The sequence below is a fragment of the Bos javanicus genome, chromosome 19 (genome assembly GCF_032452875.1).
Source record: "Bos javanicus breed banteng chromosome 19, ARS-OSU_banteng_1.0, whole genome shotgun sequence".
Classification (NCBI taxonomy): domain Eukaryota; kingdom Metazoa; phylum Chordata; class Mammalia; order Artiodactyla; family Bovidae; genus Bos; species Bos javanicus.
The window spans coordinates 6,858,408-6,872,225 of NC_083886.1; the positions used below are offsets into that span (position 1 = coordinate 6,858,408).

Below are 13,818 nucleotides of genomic sequence, written 5' to 3' on the forward strand. Positions count from 1 at the left end.
GCTATGGTTTTTCCAGTAGTCATGCATGGATGTGAGAGTTGGACTATAAAGAAAGCTGAGTGCCGAAGAATTGATGTTTTTGAACTGTGGTGTTGGAGAAGACTCTTGAGAGTCCCTTGGACTGCAAGGGGATCCAGTCAGTCCTGATCCTAAAGGATCCTGATCCTAAAGGAGATCAGTCCTGGGTGTTCATTGGAAGGACTGATGTTGAAACTGAAACTCCAATAATTTGGCCACCTGATGCGAAGAGCTGACTCATTTGAAAAGACCCTGATGCTAGGAAAGATTGAGGGCAGGAGGAGAAGGGGACAACAGAGGATGAGATGGTTGGATGGCATCACCAACTCAGTGGACATGAGTTTGGGTGGACTCCGGGAGTTGGTGATGGACAGGGAGGCCTGGCGTGCTGCGGTTCATGGGGTTGCAAAGAGTTGGACACGACTGAGTGACTGAACTGAACTGAACTGAATGTTGAACTTTGCTATTTGATATTGGAATACATTCATAAATAAATGTGGTTTTGCTATACATGATTTTAACGCGTATTTCTCGCCTTTTTTTTTTTTTGCCAGTGACTTATTACTTGCTGTGTATTTTATATTTATTTTAGACTATGGAATTGATGTTAGACAAAAAGAAAATTCGAGTAATTTTCTTATTTGAGTTCAAAATGGATTGTAAAGCAGCAGAGACAGCTTGCAACACCAGTAACACATTTGGCCCAGGAACTGCTAATGAATGTACAGTGCAGTCCTGGTTCAAGAAGCTTTGCAAAGAAGACAGGAGCCTTGAAGATGAGGGTGTGGTGGCTGGCCACTCGAAGTTGACAATGACCAACTGAGAGCTATCATTGAAACTGATCCTCTTACAACTACACGAGAAGTTGCTGAAGAACTCAACATCAACCATTTTACAGTCATTTGACATTTGAAGCAAACTGGAAAGGTGAAAAGACTCAATAAGTGGGTGCCTCATGAGCTGACCAAAAGTAAAAAAAAAAAAAAAAAATCATTGTTTTGAAGTGTTGTCTTCTTTTCTTCTACACAGCAGCTGTGGACGGTTTCTCAATTGGATTGTGACATGTGATGAAAAGTGGATTTTATACAACAACTAGTGATGACCAGCCCAGTGGCTGGACCGAGAAGAAGCTCCAAAGCACTTCCCAAAGCCAAACTTGCACCACACAAAAGTCATGACCACTTTTTGATGGTCTGCTGCCCATCTGATCCACTACAGCTTTCTGAATCCATTAGATGGATTGTAATGGCGAAACCATTACATCTGAGAAGTATGCTCGGCAAACCAGTGAGATGCATTGAAAACTGCAATGCTTGCAGCCGGCACTGGTCAACAGAAAGGGCCCAATTCTTCTCTAGGACAACACCCAACCGTAGGTCACACAGCCAACACTTCAAAAGTTGAACAAATTGGACTATGAAGTTTTGCCTCATCTGCCATATTCACCTAACCTCTTGCCAACTGACTGCCACTTCTTCAAGCGTCCAAAAACTTTTTGTAGGAAAAATGCTTCCACAGCCAATAGGAAGCAGAAAATGCTTTCCAAGAGTTTGTCAAACCCTGAAGCACAGACTTCACATTACAGAAGTAAACAAACTTATTTCTCATTGGCAAAAATGTATTGATTGTAATGGTTCCTATTTTGATTGATAAAGATGTGTTTGACCCTAGTTATAATGATTTAAAATTAATAATCCAAAACTGCAGTTACGTTTGCACCAACCTAATAACTTTCTTCAAAGTTTCTCCAGTGCCTAAGGGGCACTCTTCCCAAGAAAATATAATGCAGGCACATAGAATTATTTAATGTGGCTACTAGACAATTTTTTTAGCTGAAAAAGAAACTGGACTTCCCTAGTGGTGCAGTGGATGAGACTCCAGCTGCCAGTGCAGAGGACGTGGGCTCACTCAGTCTCTGGTCCAGGAAGATCCCACCTGCCTCGGAGCAACGAAGCCCGGGTGCCACAAATACTGAGCCCACGTGCTGCGACTCCCGAAGCCCAGGCGCCTCTGGGTGTCTGTGTTCCACAAGGAAAAGCCCCGCAGTGAGCCACAGGGAAGAGTAGCCCCCAGCTAGAGGAAGCCCTCACGCATCAGTGAAGACCCAGTGCAACTACAACTAATTAATTAAAAAAGAAAAGAAAGAAACCGAAAGATCCCACATGCCACAAGTAATGATCCTGAGTGCCGCAACTAAGATCCAGCACAGCCAAATAAATAAATAAATATTATAAAGATAAATGAATTTAAATAATTATTAAAACCCTATATATCTAAATGTTATTTCAACATGCAATTAATATAACAATGAATAAGGTACTTTACTTTTTTTTTCCAAGTCATTGAAATCTGGTCTATATCTTCACGCTTACTGTGTATCTCATTTCAGATGTTTTCATGGAGAATATTCGGCTTATATTTAGATTTCATAAAATTTGCAAGTTGAAAGAGTTGAAAGCGTAGATGTACTTATCCAAGGTGCTCCAAATATACTTAAGGGTTTTTCGATAGCTGAATTGAATACCACTTTTAAAATTTAAATGAATTAAAAATGAACTTCTCAGTCAAGAGACCACATTTCTAATGCTCTCTAGTCGCTCGCTGCAGTGCCGCCAGCCCTCAGCGTGGCTTGGAGAGCGAGCCTGACCCTCAGCCCCTCTGGGACCTGCTTCCTCCCTAGCCTCAGTGCCGCCCCTCCCCGCCCTGCTTCCCTGAATGGTTCACCACAAGGAAGTGCGTTTCCTGAGATACTTGGGTCGTTTCAGTGCCTCAGGACCTCCCCCATGACACCTCCTTCCCCTCAGTTCTCTCTCCCTCATCTCCTTCTCGATGTGGCAAAACCACTTATTTTTTAAAGTCAGCCCGAGAGACACCTCCTCCATTAAGCCTCCATCTCTGCTCCCCAGGACTGACCAATCCTTCTCTGAGCTGAACTGTATCACCTTCTAAGACTCATATAAATACTGAATTTTATTTACTTGCTCATATTTCTTTTTTTAATTAAAACATTGCTTATTTTATGTCGGCATATAGTTGAGTAACAATGTTGTGTTTGTTTCGGGTGTACAACAAGGTGATTCAGTTATACATATATACATATCTCTTGCTGCTAGTTAGTAAACTCCTGAAATCTTGTTATTCATTTCTTTTTACCCATAGCACCTAGAACACCACCCCAATGAACACATGAGTAATACCCACGTTTGTGCCTTTTTGTTATCACATACTCTCCTCCACGGACCTGCAGGGCAGCGGTTCACTATGACTGAAGAATTAGTAAAAATTGTAGCTATGTGAGACGATGGATCTGTTAATTAATGTGATTGTATTAATCCTTTCACAGTGTATACATGTATCAGAACATCACACTGTATATCTTAAATCATATTGTACAACCTAAATATATACATATTTTTAAAATATATATATATATTTTATTGAAGTATAGTTGACTTACAATGTTTCAGGTGCACAGCAAGGTGATTCAGTTATATAAATACATATATATTATTTTTGAAATTATTTTCCATCATAGGTTGTTACAAGGTTGACTCTGGTTCTCTATGCTATATGGTAAACCTTTGTTGATTGTTGCATATTTATTTTTTAATTAGAAATCTAGCATTCTATTCACACTAGGTCAAACGAATGGAATCAAAATGTCATAATTTTTTAAATTAGGCAAAAATTCATAAGTTTTCTAAAATAGTACTTATTTTCATATATGTATATTAAAGCTTTTCTACTACACCTGATAGAGGCTTGAGGAAGATTAAAAACAAAGAAGAGATGGAGAAATTGGAGAACATAAACTAAATGAAATGGGAGCACTGAATATGAAATAGAAAAAGTGAAACAAACTAGATAAAAGTAAGATCATCATATAGTACAGTTGTTTTTAAATATGACTGCTCATTAGAAACATATCTAGAGCTCTGGAGGAAAAAAGCAATACCTGAGCATTTGTATTTTTCAAAAAATTTCAAGATAATTCTGATATGCACCTGGATTTTAAAAAGCAATTACAGGTTTTTCTATTATATCCTAGTTTTGGTGATACAGAATTCTATTATTTTTCTGTTGACCAATCGTGATAAATGGTGTTAAGTGAGTAATAATAGTAATAATCACAATAGTAAAAGAAGTTTGTCAATTTTCACAATCAATAGTCAGACAAAGAATAAATGATAATTACAATTGCAAGCCATAATAGGAACATGATTAATTTAACAATATGAAATAATTACATTAATTACATACAATTTGGGGGGCGGGGGTCAAGCAGAGTGATGTGGTAAGTGGAAATGCATTTACATTCAAGGTAATTATTGATAGGTATGACACTATTACCGTTTTCTTAATTGTTTGGGGTTTGTTTTCTTTACGTCTTTTCCTTCTGTTGTGTTTCCTGCCTAGAGAAGTTCCTTTAACATTTGTTGTAAAGCTGGTTTGGTGATGCTGAATTCTCTTAATGTTTGCTTGTCTGGAAAACTTTAGGTTTCTCCATCAAATCTGAAGGAGAGTCTTGCTGGGTAGAGTATTCTTGGTTGTAGGTTCTTCCCTTTCATCACTTTAAATATATCATGCCATTCCCTTCTGGCTTGTAGCGTTTCTGTTGAGAAATCAGCTGATAACCTGATGGGGTTCCCTTGTACGTTATTTGTTGTTTTCCCTTTTGGCTTTTAATAGTTTATCTGTAATTTTTGTCAGTTTGGTTACTATGTATCTTGATGTGTTCCTCCTGGGACTCTTTCAGGGACTCTCTGTGCTTCCTGGACTTGATTGACTATTTCCTTTTCCATGTTCAGGAAGTTTTCACCTATTACCTCTTCAAATTTTGTCTCAGGTCCTTTCTCTCTTTCTCCTTCTGGGACCCATATAATATGAATGTTGGCATGTTTAATGTTGTTCCAGAGGTCTGTTAGGTTGTCTTCATTTTTTTTTTTTCTTCAGTGGCAGTGATTCACACCATTTTTTCATCCAGATCATTTATCCATTCTTCTGCCTCAGTTATTCTGCTACTGATTCCTTCTAGTGTATTAGTCATCTGTTTGTTCTTTAATTTTTCTAGGTCTTTGGTAAACATTTTTTTTGTATCTGCTCAATCTTTGCCTTCATTCTTTTCCAGAGATCCTGGGTCATCTTCACTATCATTAATCTGAATTACTTTTCTGGAAGGTTGCCTATCTCTATTTTATTTAGTTGTTTTTCTGTGACCTTATCTTGTCCCTTCATCTGGGACATAACTTGCTGCTTTTGAATCATGGTTAACTTTCTGTAGTATGATTTTTGTTTTAGCTGCTGTGAGACAGTGCTTTTTCTTGCTTCTTCTGTCTGCCCTCTGATGCATGAAGCTTCTTGATAGGAGGGACTGGTGGTGGGAAAAACTCGATCTTGCTCTGGTGGGCAGAGCTTTGCTGAGTAAAGCTTTAATCCAAATACCTGCTGATGGGTGGGGTTGCCCTTCGTCCCTGGTAGTTGTTTGGCCTCAGGCAACCCAGCCCTGGGGTCTTTGGGCTCTATGGTAGGGTTAATGGTGACCTCCAAGAGGGTTTCCACCAAGGCAGACCTTCCAGTGTCCCCTTCCCTGTGGGGCGCCTACTGACCCACCTCCACAGGAGGCCCTCCCACACTAGCAGATACTTTTGGTTCCGTCTCCTGTGGGTCACTGCCCCTCTCCTCTGGGTTTTGGTGGGTGCACAACTTTGTCTGTGCCTTCCAAGACTGGAGTATCTGTTTCCCTCAGTCCTCCGGAAGGCTATAACCAGATCCCACCAGCCCTCAAGGCCCGATTCTCTGGGGATTCCCAGGCCCTTTGTTGGATCCCCAGGCTGGGAAGCCTGAAGTGGGGTTCAGAACCTTCACAAGAGCGTGAGAACTGCTTTGATACCATTGTTCTCCAGTCTGTGGGTCACCCGCCCGGTGGGTATGGGATTTGATTTGATCGTGACTGTGTCCCTCCTACTATCTCAGTGCAGCTTCTTTGTCTTGGAGGTGGGGTATCTTTTTTTTTTTGATGGTCCTCTTGCTGATGGTTGTTCAACAGCTAGTTGCAATTTTGGTGCTCTTGCAGGAGATGTGGAGAAGGCGATGGCACCCCACTCCAGTACTCTTGCCTGGAAAATCCCATGGACGGAGGAGCCTGGTAGGCTGCAGTCCATGGGGTCGTGAAGAGTTGGACACGACTGAGCGCCTTCACTTTCACTTTTCACTTTCATGCATTGGAGAAGGAAATGGCAACCCACTCCAGTGTTCTTGCCTAGAGAATCCCAGGGACGGGGGAGCCCAGTGGGCTGCCGTCTACGGGGTGATGAGCGGACATCCTTCTACTCCACCATTTTGCTACAATTCTCATTTGAAAAATCATACTTCCATAAAACTGGAAAGGAAAATAAATAAAAATTTGAAAAAAAAAAAAAAGTATTTGTGCTCTTGCAATTGTCATGTTATGGCAATGTTCCTAAAGCTGAAGGACAAGAGATGGGCTTTCTGCCTTGCCATTTGTTCTTTCTCCAAAGGTGACAGGCACACTGCTGAGTGTTCCCTTCACAATGGAATTAGAAACAGAAGACTGTAAGCTCTGGTGATTGTTATCTTTCTCTGGTTTTCCTGGACTCAGTGCTTTAACTTCTCTGAATCTTGGTGTCCTCCTCTGTAAAATGGATGATGAGTCGTGCTGTCACTTCAGTCATATCTGACTCTTCGTGACCCTATGGACTGTAGCCCGCCAGCCCCTGTGTCCGTGGGATTCTCCAGGCAAAAATACTGGAGTGGGCTGCTATGCCCTCCTCCAGGGGATCTTCCTGAACCTGCATCTCCTGCATTGCAGGCCAATTCTTTACCCACTGAGCCACCTGGGAAGCCCTAAAATGGATGATAACCTAATGAACTAAAGAATGTAAAATGTGCTATAAACTGGAGTTAAGCAAACGTAAGGTCCTATTATCACTTACTCTCACAAGGTCACTAACAAAGATGAGAAGAGAGGCAACGCCTCCTTTATGCCTGTGGAGGCAGCTGAGAAGCGAGGTGCGTGGATGAGGCATGGATGAAGTCACGGCTGTCTCATCCTGTTTCTTCATCACATTATGTCTCCATAGGGAGGAGGTGCCGTTTTGCACTCTCATTGGTTCTGGGGTGTTACCCAATTCCTATGTCTGGCTTTTTCTCCTCCAAACCTTCTTTTACTGTCCTGAGATCTTTCTATATACAGGCCGCTACATAAAAGATTTCTGAAGTTCAAGGAAGGACTGAAAAGCAATAATAACATTGTTAAATTATTGGGAGTTAAGATTGTCAGGTGTAAGCTGTAATGATTTAGCTCAGGATACTTGCTGAGCTGGGGACTTCTCTGGTGGCTTAGCAGTAAAGAATCCACCTGCCAATGCAGAAAATGTGGGTTTGATCCCTGGGTCAGGAAGATCCCCTGGGGAAGGAACTGGCAACCCACTCTAGTACTCTTGCCTGGGAAATCCCATGACAGAGGAGCCTGGTGGACCACAGTCCATGGGGTCACAAAGAGTTGGACACAACTTAGCAACTCAACAAAAAAACGACAAAGACAGCTTGCTGAGCTGGGTTCCCTCTGCCTGCCTACTCCTCCCAAGGGGAAGAACGTGACAGGGTTGGGAGGAAAATAAGACAGCAGGTGGTGAGTGTACCCGAGAAGGGGTGCTCCTCCCCAGAGTCAGCTTCAAAGGGGGTGGGGCGAGTGGCCCTGGAAAAGTGTGAGTTCCAGCAGTGGGGGGCCCTGCCCTAGGCCTGGGCCCCAGTGGCGCCTTACATGCCTGTGGCTTGAGAGCAGAAGGGAGATATAATGCCAGAGGCTGAGAGCAGAGAGAGTCCAAAGCAGCCAGTGGCTCAGTTTCCTAAGCTCCAGGGAGCCTTCCTAGAGAGACACTCACATTTCTTTGTGTATCCAAAAACGAGTATGAGAGAACTGGTCGACCTGATGGTGTCTGCGTCATGCTGGGGGAGCTGGTCCGCCAGCCACACTGCCGGTTAGGCAGAGGAGAGGTCTGGCAGAGGCCAGCACAGTGCTGACAGGTGCCCCCTCAAGTGTCTGATGCCTCCCTGACCTCTAATGCCCACTCACTGTGTGATGATCAGAACTCAGATGCAGTCCTTGCAACTGCTTGGAAGGAAAAGTAGAAGACATGGGATTAATCAGGACAGCCTGGAACTGGCTTGGCTAAGAATTCAGTCAGAAGGGGGTAAGGCAGGGGATGGAGACTTTTATAGAGATGAAGTCAAGTTACACAAAATAAAGTTGGGATGCAATTAGAAAAAGCCTGTGCATAGAAATAAAGACCAAGTGCAACCAAAAATTAAATGTGTGTGTTAGTCTTTCAGTCGTGTCCCACTCTGCAGCCCCATGGAGGCCAGGCTCCACTGTCCTTGGGATTTCCCAGGCAAGAATACAGGAGTGAGTTACTGTTTCCTTCTCCAGGGCATTTTCCCAACCCAGGGATTGAACCTGGGTCTCCTGTATTGAAGGCAGATTCTTTACTGTCTGAGCCACCTCGGAAGCACCAAAACATAAATACATAAAACTTTTTTTAAAAAGTAGGGGAGAATAACCAATTTACCCTGTAGAGGAATTCTAGATAATTGATGTCGATATTCTGCCCTCAAGAGGGGCAGCCAACTCCCCGCTCCCTAGTGTGGGCTGTGTGTGTGCTTGGTGACTTTTCAATTTGGACATGCCATACAGCATGCAGAATCCTAGTCCCTGACCGGAGATCACACCCAGGGCCCTGGGTTCTAGGAGTGCCCTAGAGTGCAGAGTCTTAACGACTGGATCACCAGAGAAGTCCTGGCATGGTGACTTTCTTCCCAAGAGTGCAGGGTGGGAAAAGAGGGAAAAGGGTAACTTGCCAGTGGAGAAAGCCAACAAGCAATGGCTCAGCCAGGTGGACCCAGGTCAATGTCAGGAGTGGTAGGTCGTGTTGATAGTAGGCACTCCTGGTACGACATGATGAGAATGGCACTTTGCCGATTTCCCTCTCAAGATCCATAACCCTGTCTTACCATGTGCTAAACATCAGACACATCCCAGGCGAGGAACATTCTAAGGCTACCTGACTCGTCCTCCTCAAAATCGTCAAGGTCGTGACAAACAAGGGAAGACTGAGAAGCTCACAGCCGCGAGGAGCCTGAGGAGACATGATGACTCATTGTATCTTGGATGGGATCCTGGACCAGATAGAGGGCATTAGACAAAAACTAGGGAAATCTGGATCAAGTATAGACTTAGTTAATCATGATTAAGCAATTGTGATTCATTAATTATGGCGAATACACCATTCTAGCGGAAGATGTTAATAACAGGGAAAGCTGGGTGAGGGGGTATATGGGAACTCAATACTATTGGCATGTTCTGCAAATCTCAAATGATTCTAAATTTAAAGGTCTATGGGAAATACATGAATCTTTTAAAAAATGATTAATTGGGACTTCCCTGGTTGTCCGGTGGTTAATACTCTGTGCTTCCACTGCAGAGGGCACAGATTTGATCCCTGCCCATGAATGTTCCATCTGTTGTACAGTGTGGCCAAATAAATTAATATATCAATTACACAGTGAAAAACACCGCTGTGCCTTTATTACTGGCGTTATCAGGGTAGGGCTGAGAGGAAGGCACTATACAAGAATTATCCTATTTTCCTGTGACTCAAGTTGGAGTCAGTCAGTTTTGGTTGAAGTAACACAGAAAAGAGCTTTTATATTCCTGTCACAAATATGTGGCCCCTCCAGTGCCTGGCTGATTCTGGATGAACACGTTTTCTGCACCATCGTCTCCACAAACTTTGCTCTCTGATGTTAATAACTCTGTTAGCAGCTCTTTGGTTGTTCCTTGAGCCAGAATATCTACTACATCAGCTAGCTTCTTTTCAGAATCCAGAAAAGAGTGGAAGATTGGAAGTCAGAGTACCTTTGAGTGTCACTTGATCGCCATGCTCTTTGACTTGAGCTTTCTCATCCCTTACTTCTTTAGCCATGAACTGATGATAATGATGGTCCCGGGGTAGTACAAGCTTAAATGGTGGAAGGTATGTGAAAGCATTCTGTGACCTAGAAAGGGCTGTGATATTTTATTGTAGAACGTGCTTCTCTTCTGGGAGACTAGGACTTCCTGTGTCTCATCCCCTTTTAAGCAGCACTCTGGCTTATTCACTCAATTCAGCTTCACAGACATTTGTCAAGGATCATTAACACGTCAGCCACACGAAGTGCCTCACCTGACACTGACGTCCCTGAAAAAGTAAGAAGTGGAGAAACTCAGGTTTATCAGAATCTCCATCGCTTGGAAGAGTTGCATGTGGCTGGATGGACAAGCTGCTTGGGTGGGGATTATAATCCACAAGAGGCATTCATGAGTCCTGATGCCTTTGGTTGCTGGACATTGAAAACCTGAATCAAAATGGCCTAGATAAGCTGTTGGCTCACCTAACTGGGAGGTCCAGTGTTAGGAGGTCTTCAGGGTTCCATGATACAGTGGTTTAACCACAGCATCAAGGGTACAATTTTTCCTTTTTCTGTTATCTGTAGTGATGGCTTCATCCTGTAACTAGCTCCTTTCAGGGTATGGGATGGCTGCCAGCAGCAAGTGGAGTTCTTAGCTTCCTTGTTCATGATAAGGCAGGATGGGGAGGGCACTCACACCTCGTGACCTTGACCGTCTTATCTTAATTAGCCACCCCCACCTCCTGTCTCTTTCTCTAATCTCTCTGCATTCTTCCTTTCACAGTTTGAACTATTATTTACTTTGCTATTTTGCTTATTATTTATTTATATGTTTACTCATTTATAGTCAGCTCCCTGTCTGGAATATCAGCTTCGTGGGGTCATGGATTTCATCTTGTTCACAGTGGTCCTTGACCCACCTTCTAAGGAGATCCTCCTTGACCTACAAGAGAGAGGCTGAGCCTGCAAGGGCGGTCCTCCTTTCCTGCCTCCTTCCTAAGTCCACAGTGCTTCTTGCCTGGGTCCTGACCCCTTGGTGGACGTCGAGATGTTACTGGAATTAAGATGATCACAGGGGCCACTTTGAAGAGGTCTTTCCAAATAAATCATCTTGAGTTGGTTTAGTCTGGTTAGAAAAACAGAACTGTTGACCAGATTTATCTGGGGAAGCTGGGAAGACAAGGTTGATGGACAAATTGTCCCTGCAGTGAGAAGGGCAGCAAGGTCAAATGGGTGACCAACAAAGTGGCATAAGATGAACAGATTAGGACCAAGTCGGAGCAGAGGCGGGCCATGGTCGGGCTTCTCTCCTGTAAACCTCTGTCTACATTCCTGAGCATATTAATCACACTCTTGCATGGAGATGCTCCAAGGGTCCTATGAAAGATTAATAATAGTTCTTCACAGTTTTAGAGCATTTCATAACTTATAAGACATATTCCCAGACATTATCTCACTTCATTGTCACAGCCATTCTGTGCGGTTGGCTTGATCACTCCTCTTTTGCAAGCAAAGAAACCAAAATTCAGAGCGACTGTCCAAAAGCCATGAAGTTCAGAAGAGGGAAAAACTGGGTACAGACGTTTTCCTTCAAGTCTTGAGTTCATGCTGCCTCAGTGCAGCTGAAGAAAAATGGGCTAATGATTTCCTAATGAAAACACATCTTTAGGCCTATGCTTTTTTATTTTGCATTATTTGTCATCCCATTTAGAATTGAGTTGCTCTGTACTTTTATATACATATGTAATTTTCCATAACAGAAAAGCTTAAAAAATTAAAAGGAAGGGGTTAAATGGCTTGGCCAGCCCCCAGCAGAGAGAACCACGGGAAGGTCAGGCCCCGAGGAAGTCAGGTGCTGAAGGGTTTGGGTTTCAGTGCTTTAAGATTTGACTTTAAAAAAGAAATGAGAAAAGAACATTTGAGAATAAGAAATAAGAAAAATCACGTGCATGCATAAGCAGCTAAAAAAAAAAAAAAACAAAACACCACAAAGGGATGAGTTGTTCCCTCCAGGTTTTATATTCTCTTGCCAGATCATTTAATTATGTTTCTATTCTTTTTTTCCCAAATTTAATTTTCCCCCAGACTTAAATAAGGAGCAGCTGATGCTTCATAGAAGACTTTGTGGAGCAGCCTTTCTGGAGATGTTATTTGCAGGTCCTGGCTTGATGTCCATTTCACTGTGTGATCTTGGGTTATTATTTCCCTCCGAACAGGTTCACTTTCTTTGACTGTAACATAGAAATAATACTGTTTACCACCAAATGACCTCCCAAGAAAACTGAAAAAGAAGGCAGGGTGATAGCCACAAAGGCACTTGGAAATTTTCCAGAGTAGAATGTCTTAAGCTGGGAGACGTTATTATTAGAGTATTCCTTGGACTCACCTGAGTTTGTGGGTCACTACAGTCCAGGGCTCTGGCAGCCCCTGCTGCCCTGGAATTAAAGTTGAAAGGACTTAAGTGGTCAACCTGCCTGGGATCTTAGAGTTTCTGAAGCTGGATGTCTTCTGGTTGATTTGGTTGGTTGGACACAGATTTCATCCCAGGAGGTATTATTGATTTGCGCAGATGATTCAGGAACCAGAGTGTCCTGAGAAAGAGATGTGGTCAGTCCTTGATTATCCATGCTAAGGGGCAGATCATAATCTCAAAGAACAGGTCATCTCAAGGACTGGGATTATTTATCTATTGGCAATACCTTGGCATTCAGGATCTTAGTTCCTTGAGTATGGATCAAACCCATGCCCCTTGTACTGGAAGTTTTAATCACTGGGCCACCAGGGAAGTTCCAAGGAGTGGGATCATTTTAAGTCAACATTGCAATAATACAATTTTTTTTTTTTTACCTCCTTAACTTTGTTGCTCAGGCTTGACTTTGTAAAATGGAAGAGGGTTGACCAAGATAGATTTTGGGTGGAGGGAGGAAGGTCATGTGGGGTTACTAAGCCTGGCTCAAGACTCATCTTTCTTTGCTTTCCCTTTCAAAGGCTTCAGGACAGGTGCTGTTGGCTTATCTTGTAACAGGAGGGAAAGGGGCAGGGCAAAACTTTTGAAAGAATGACATACCCCAAGGACACAACATAAAGCAATCAGAATCAAATGGGTCCAAGATGGCAGACAGGTTGACTTTGATTAGACCTTGATCCTCAGTCAGCAAGCTAAATACACACCCAGAGGCACCATGATAGTTTCAAGGCATGTCAAAAGACCAAGGAGTGGCCCAGTTCCTGGAAATCTCCACCCCTTCTCCAAAATAGATGGAATAATCCTCCCACTCATTCAGTTCAGTCGCTCAGTCCTGTCTGACTCTTTGTGACCCCATGAATTGCAGCATGCCAGGCCTCCCTGTCCATCACCAACTCCCGGAGTTCACCCAAACTCATGTCAATCGAGTCAGTGATACCATCCAACCATCTCATCGTCTGTCGTCCCCTTCTCCTCCTGCCCCTAATCCCTCCCAGAATCAGGGTCTTTTCCAATGAGTCAACTCTTCACATGAAGTGGCCAAAGTATTGGAGTTTCGGCCTCAACATCAGTCCTTCAAATGAACACCCAGGACTGATCTCCTTTAGAATGGACTGGTTGGATCTCCTTGCAGTCCAAGGGACTCTCAAGAGTCTTCTCCAACACCACAGTTCAAAAGCATCAATTCTTCGGCGCTCAGCTTTCTTTATAGTCCAACTCTCACATCCATACATGACCACAAGAAAAACCATAGCCTTGACTAGACGGACCTTTGTTGGCAAAGTAATGTCTCTGCTTTTTAACATGCTGTCTAGGTTGGTCATAACTTTCCTTCCAAGGAGTAAGCGTCTTTTAATTTCATGGCTGCA

At 43.1% G+C, this 13,818-nt stretch overlaps 1 protein-coding gene across 5 annotated transcripts in view; it reads right to left on the reverse strand.

Moving 5' to 3' along the window:
- The window catches only part of MMD (monocyte to macrophage differentiation associated), an 80,453-nt gene that overhangs the window by 23,717 nt on the left and 42,918 nt on the right, over window positions 1–13,818 (reverse strand). For 2 of the 5 annotated variants that reach the window (XR_009731179.1, XR_009731178.1), the window contains exon 7: window positions 12,371–12,575. The exons of 1 other annotated variant lie outside the window; for it this stretch is intronic. The gene's annotated coding sequence lies outside the window, so the exon portion shown is untranslated. Of the gene's footprint in view, window positions 1–6,420; window positions 12,216–12,370; window positions 12,576–13,818 lie in introns of those variants that run through there. 2 more of the 5 variants (XR_009731177.1, XR_009731176.1) reach the window with 2 other exon arrangements.